Here is a 7,181-nt window from a genome sequence, read left to right as displayed (position 1 = left end):
TATAAAAAACAGAAAAGCGCTAAGATTAATGTAACCAAAAGATTCTAAAATTGCGTTATTAAAAGTTATAAGATAATCTAAAATTGCGAAAACTGCAAATTTATGGAGGCGTGTTGGGAATATATTTTAAATTGGCAGTCTTCGCTATTGTCCGCTACTGTTGTGAGTTGATAGCGCATGACATTGGACAAGTGCGTTCATGTGTGTGCGTATTGGCGTTGTGTATAACTCAGTCAGTCGGCTCTGCGTATTCAAGCCATGAAGTAACGACGCGCTCTCTGTAATAGCGAATCATCAATGTTAGCTCCAAAAATAAATAATTTGTTCAGTTTAACATAAAGTGACTGTGGTTCATTTACTTAATAAATATATTTCACATAAACCTCCTCTATCTTAACAATTTTAATAGTTATGCACCTCCCAATAATGGACTTTGATGGCTCGGGATAAGAGACTTGTAGTGTCTCACAGTTTTTGAACATGGCCGGAGACGCTACCGCGTCTCCTGATATATAGTCGCAAAAGTTTTGGATTTTTTAAATAAATTATTCGATTCTGTGAATGCACATGCGATGAAATCGAATACATCATTGCGAGTTGCCGTGACGAGAAATAGTGTACATCATTCATTCTGGTATGGTGCTATTAAACAGTTACAAAATATAAAATTTATTGATAAAAGAACCAGTAAACCAGTATTTACTCCATCTTTAAATAATTGGATAACAACCATTAAAGGATTTCAAAAATTGTGGAAATGTGTCGATAAAGCAGGTTTAAAATGTTTGAAAGCACGTAATATAAATCAAGATGCACTGGAAAATTATTTTGGAATGATCAGAAATCATAACCGTCGAAATATAAAGACGACATGTTCCAATTTTGAGTCATCTCTCTTCTCTCTCTCTCTCTCTCTCTCTCTCTCTCTCTCTCTCTCTCTCTTTCAAAACGTTATTAATAAATAATTTAACTAGTACACATAGTGTAGGCAATAATTGTGAAGAAGACATAATAAATGGAAAGGTTTTATTTTCATTGCAACATTTTGTAGAAAATAGTATTGGTTCATTAAAGAATTTAAATACAGATGAAACTGAAGAAATAGCAGAAGTCGACAATATGTTGGAATCATTAAATGATTTTGATTCGGTTAACAATAACTTAACCTATAAACATATTGTCGATGAATTATTTAACATGCAACCTTTTAATAGTTGTTATTTATGCAAAGAAAATACTTCATTACAAATGATAGATTCTATCATACGTAAAGTTTTTATTGTATACCAAAACAAAATGCCATCTATATGTTTTCGTAAAAGAGTTCGTAAGCATTTAAAAACTATTATTAAGATGAAGTAGATTTTTCTTTCTTTACATGTGAAGAACATAAGTTTATTTTTCAAGATACCTTTATACAAATTAATTTAAAAAATTGTTCAATTTCACGATGGTGTCATAACATTAATAAAAAGATAACTGGTAAAGATACAACAAAACCACGTAATATTATAGAAAAACAAGCAGTATTTTATTTTAATACAAAACTGAAAATTATACATCGTAAAATATAAGTTCTACAATTGCATGGAGCATATATAACTGTGTGTCTTTTAACCGTTTCAAGCATGGTGTCCTTCAGGAAGGACACCTTTTTGCAATTCATTTTTTACATTTTTCAGTTAATTAAAAATTAATTTTGGTGCAAATTTTTGCTTCCTTACTTCGACAACATGATTGGGAATGTAAATAAATTAATGTTTGTCATCAATTATTGCGTTTATTTGTTTATAATAATAAACAAAGTGCAACAATGATGGTTTTTTTTACAAAAAATATATGGTGAATGGTAAATGTCACGTAAACAAAGTGAAACTGTGTACTCGGGGGTTTTCGGGGTCGCTGATTACGAATCCGGTATCAGATTTTTAAAATTCAAAATGGCGGATCCAAGATGGCGGACCAAAATGTAATAAGTCATTGATCATGATGAAACTGGGTACTCGGGGGTTTTCGGGATCACTGATTACGAATCCGGCATCAGATTTTAAAATTCAAAATGGCGGATCTATAACGGCGGACCGCAAACCAATCAGTTGCTTGATCGTGATAAAACTGGATTCTTAAGTTTTTTGAGGTCACGAATTACTAATCCGATGTTATATTTTCAATATAGTACTTGTAACTGACAAACAACAACTGACAACAACCGCCACGTCCACGTTCGTGTCTCTGGATTTGACTAAGAGCGGTACTTTTTGGAAAATTCGAACTCACAATTTGTCAGTTACAAGTACTACATTGAAAATATAACATCGGATTAGTAATTCGTGACCTCAAAAAACCTAAGAATCCAGTTTTATCACGATCAAGCAACTTATTAGTTTGCGGTCCGCCGTTATAGATCCGCCATTTTGAATTTTAAAAATCTGATGCCGGATTCGTAATCAGCGACCCCGAAAACCCCCGAGTAACAAATTTCAGCTGTTTTCCATGCAAGGAAAAATGTATGCTTGAAACGGTTAATAGAAAAATAATATCAACTTCTTCAGTACAGCGTAAATATTGTTCAATTCAAAATTTTGAATAGCAAATGCAGTTTTTTAATCCAATTGCATCCAATTGAATCTAATTAAATCTAATTGAATAAAAAAAAGTTTTCGCTCTTTAAAATACGCATTTGAATAGACAAAATATCTAATCCATTTCATTCTATTTTCGTTTTCCTTTGTATTCAATATTTTCTTATTTTGTATCATACTATAAGTGTGTAAACCATACTCAGCGAAAAATGATAAAAATAGTAAAACCAATGTAGTACTATATCTTTGTCCTCATATAATGACATATATTATTTGTATAGTACTATCTTTGTCCTCATACAATGACATATACTATTTGTATAAAAGATCTGATATCAATAGTCGGCGCCAAGTTAAATTCTACTGTCTTTAAAAACCCATGTAGTACTATTCTTATTAACCTGCAGGCGGCCGGCATTTATGAATGGGCCAAAATCATACTTTGAAAAAATTTTCCCTAGAAAACTTTCCAAATGGACTAGTAATATGGCTTGACCTTGAGGCGATCCCAATCGGGATACCCCCGGCCGCGAGGGTTTTAGGCATTATACATGTATTTTTCTTTTCTCTTTATTATCAAGAATATTGGCTTGTTTTATGCCAAACTTGATATACAAATGTTTCTTGGGTCGCTAATTTCGAATCCAGTGTCAGATTTGTGAAATACAAAATGGAGGATCCAATATGGCGGACATAATTTGAAAAAATCAACAGATTCACACCAAAATTGATATACGGAGGTTATTGGGATGGCTGATTACGAATCCGGTGTCAGATTTGTGAAATTCAAAATGGTGGATCGAAGATTGCGGAAATAATTTGAAACAATCAACAGATTCATACCAAACTTGATACACGGGGGTTTTTGAGATCGTTGATTACATTAGGCCTAGATATGAACTGAAATGAATGTTGTTGAGTTTTGTAACTAAAGGGATAGTTTTACTCATATTACGGGTTGTTCTTGGGTTTATTATAGTATTACCTTGGATTTGTATTCAACAATAAAAAAAAAAACAAAATTTACCTTTTTTTTCCCGCATCAAACAAACTAAATATCCTGATTGAAACTAATAAAGCTCTAGAAAGTAAGGGTAGTTTCACCCCGGAAGGGTTGTTTTATAATTTTTTGGAGGGTGTAAATAGTCGTAATACAACATATAGTTTTATTATATGTTTATACTATATGGTTTTAAAGCACTAAAAAAGATTTAAATTCATGATCCCAAAAGGGTCCATCCCGGCCGCCTGCAGGTTAAATTCTATTAAATTAAATAGTAAAACCCATGTAGTTCTTATTGAAAGATCTTCCTATTTCAATCCAAATGGTTTAAATTTTCTTAAAACAAAATAAATACAAAATGTAATAGTGTTTCAAAGATTAATTTAAATATTCGCATTAATCAGAGCAAGCCTCGATTAGTATTGTTGAGAATCACATAAGAAAAAAGCATTTCAACATAATTTTGTAATTATTTGTGTGTTCACATCGTGATCGTTATGGAGTTTTTGAAAATACGGTGGATATTTATTTTATTCTAATCTAATTTTATTAATTAAATGTAATGTTCTTTTTCCGAGTCATATTACAAGCAATTATTTTTCATTGTACGGGCTAGTATAAATTTCAAATCAAATCTCAATAAACGAAGATTTTCAGACATTAAAAAAAGAACTGGGTCTCCATCTGTCATATCTGACCACTGCACAAGTTTGAGTCACAATTTCAAATGGAATGAAGTAAAAATCTTAGATAATGAAACTTCTTACAATAAAAGACTAATATCTGAAATGATCCACATTAAAAAGCAAAAACATGGCATAAATAGACAAAATGATACTGAAAATTTACCAGACACCTATTCTCAAATAATACAGTCTCTTTCTCCCTCATAATTTCCCCTTCTCCTGTTCTTCTTTCTCTCCTACAACATTCTATCTCTTTTTACAATTCTCCTTTTCTAATATGTTTTTCTGAAAGTCATCATTAGTTTATATCGTCTCTATGTGATAACATCTGTTCCATATCGTTGTGTTAAGGGGGACAACGCACCGAGAAGCGCGAAAAAAAGCCATTTTTCTGGATTTTTTGAAAGGAAACTTATAGCAGTAATCAAACCGATTCTTTTTATAAATGATAATACACATTTTTAAGAATATGTCAATTTTTTTTATTGAAAAATATCCAATATTCGCCGAGTAATCCTGTGATCCGTGAAGTGCCGCAAATAAAAGGCCCTCCGCGGTACGCACTCCTGCTTCATCTCTAATCATCAAAACCAAAAAGATTATTAAACTGGACAGTATAATCTAGTCTTTGTCATAGGCGATTTTGAAAATATCGATTTTTGACAAAATGGCGGACATTTGAATTTACATAGCGATTTTTAGAGAAAAATACGACCTTATTTCGCCGATTAAAAAAAAACTAAGCCACTAAAAAAAAAACCCTATGACAAGGACTAGGTAATTATGTATAGAATAAGCACAAAAAAAGATAATTGCAATTGGTTCATTAGTTTTCCAGATATTTTGCGTACCGACTTCAAAAACATGATTTCGAGAAAAACGCGTTTGAAAGTTGAACAATGAATAAATCGCAAAATTCTTCAACTTACATAGAATCATCCATGCCAGGTCCATCCATCTGAACGCATCCGCAAGTCCGCAACGTTTTTCGTCGCGTCACGAATTGGCTCATGTGAACATATTCGCGACGCTTTTCTGTAGCACCAGAAAATAGCTCCGTATGAACGGGTCGACGTTTGTGGCGCTACAAAATCGCTCGTCTGACTGAGCCCTAACTCCGTTATTTTTTCGAATTTTTGCATGCGGCTTTCACCAGACATTCTTAAGAGGTTAAGCTTGAAGAAAAGCAAAAACACGAAAATTCATAATTTTCGAAATTTCTCGGTGCGTTTTCTCCCTTAAGTTTTAACAGATTAAAATTTGTTTGAATTCACTTTAATATTATACTGACGATTAAATATATTTCAACAACATTGATTGTCTAACATGGAAGTCATTTTCATATAAAATAGGTATTTATATATGTCGAACGAATGTGAATTTATGTGATATCTGGATTTGTATTTTGTAGTATAACTTCTATTATTTTATATTGTACGATTGTAGTTCTGCATTACGATTTCACCATTTCTGTTCATGAAAATGACTTTCTCTCTGACTTACTATCCATGAGACTTACTATGATGAAGAACTACCTGACAAAGATGAATAATGGACTTATTAAAAAATTTGACACTTCTACATCAAAGTTTGTACCACCTACACAATTAATTAATATTCGTAACTACGACACTAATTTGTGAAGAAAAACATCGCAAATAATGCTATCATCTCGCATTTTTCTTTTTTGAAAATTTATATGTAATGCACAATTTTTAAAATATTTTACACGTTGAAACATTGAAAATGACCTAAGAGAGGTCGAAACGTTTGTTATATTTTATTGTTTATATTTTAACCCTTAGTCTTACTTTTGTTTGCGTCTTCTATGTAACTTTTAATTCTTGTCTTATAAATAATGTTTTCAAAATTATTAAAAATAATTTATTATTTGTTTTCTGGCTCGTAGCCCTTCTACACATATTATTTTAATTTATTGAGCCATACTATTTATATTAATTCTCAATAAACGACTTTTTTATTTTGTGCACTAAGTATAACATATCGCAGTTATTTTCTAAAAAATTGTAATCTGCAAATTGTAATGTTTTACTTATATATATGTATGTATGTTCATTTCGAATTTGCACCTTGAATAACATATCTGTTACCTTTCATAGTAATATATTATTTTTGGATAATAACACTCTTTTTGTATGTTCACTTTGAACTGGTACCTTTAATAATATATCAGTTACTTTTCATGGTAATTTATTGTTGGAGAAATAAATGTGTTTGAATTAATTGTGATATAATTTTTTTAAAAAAGAACTAAACCACTTGGGTTAGAATAGGAAGATCTTTTAATAAGAATAGAAAGACATATACTTAGATTTCATTGTATATATGAAGAAAGATAAAGATAGTACTACATGGATTTTACTATTTATTTTGTTTTAAGAAAATTTAAACCATTTGGATTGAAATAGGAAGATCTTTCAATAAGAACTACATGGGTTTTACTATTTAATTTAATAGAATTTAATAAGAATAGTACCACATGGGTTTTTAAAGACAGTAGAATTTAACTTGGCGCCGACTATTGATATCAGATCTTTTATACAAATAATATATGACATTATATGAGGACAAAGATAGTACTATACAAATAATGTATGTCATTATATGAGGACAAAGATATAGTACTACATTGGTTTTACAACTTATTTATTTTAAGACGAATTAAACCATTTGGATTGAAATAGAAAAATCTTTCAATAAGAATAAGAACTACATAGATTTTACTATTTAATTTAGTAGAATCTAATCAAAATAGTACCACAAGGGTTTTCAAAGATCTTTTATACAAATGATACATGTCATTAGATTTAAGAACTATATGGGTTTTACTATTTAATTTAGTAGAATCTAATAAGAATAATTACCACATGGGTTTTTAAAGATAGTAGA

The sequence above is a fragment of the Cyphomyrmex costatus genome, unplaced genomic scaffold (genome assembly GCF_001594065.2).
Source record: "Cyphomyrmex costatus isolate MS0001 unplaced genomic scaffold, Ccosl1.0 scaffold1612, whole genome shotgun sequence".
Lineage (NCBI taxonomy): Eukaryota > Metazoa > Arthropoda > Insecta > Hymenoptera > Formicidae > Cyphomyrmex > Cyphomyrmex costatus.
This window is presented reverse-complemented; position numbering follows the sequence as displayed.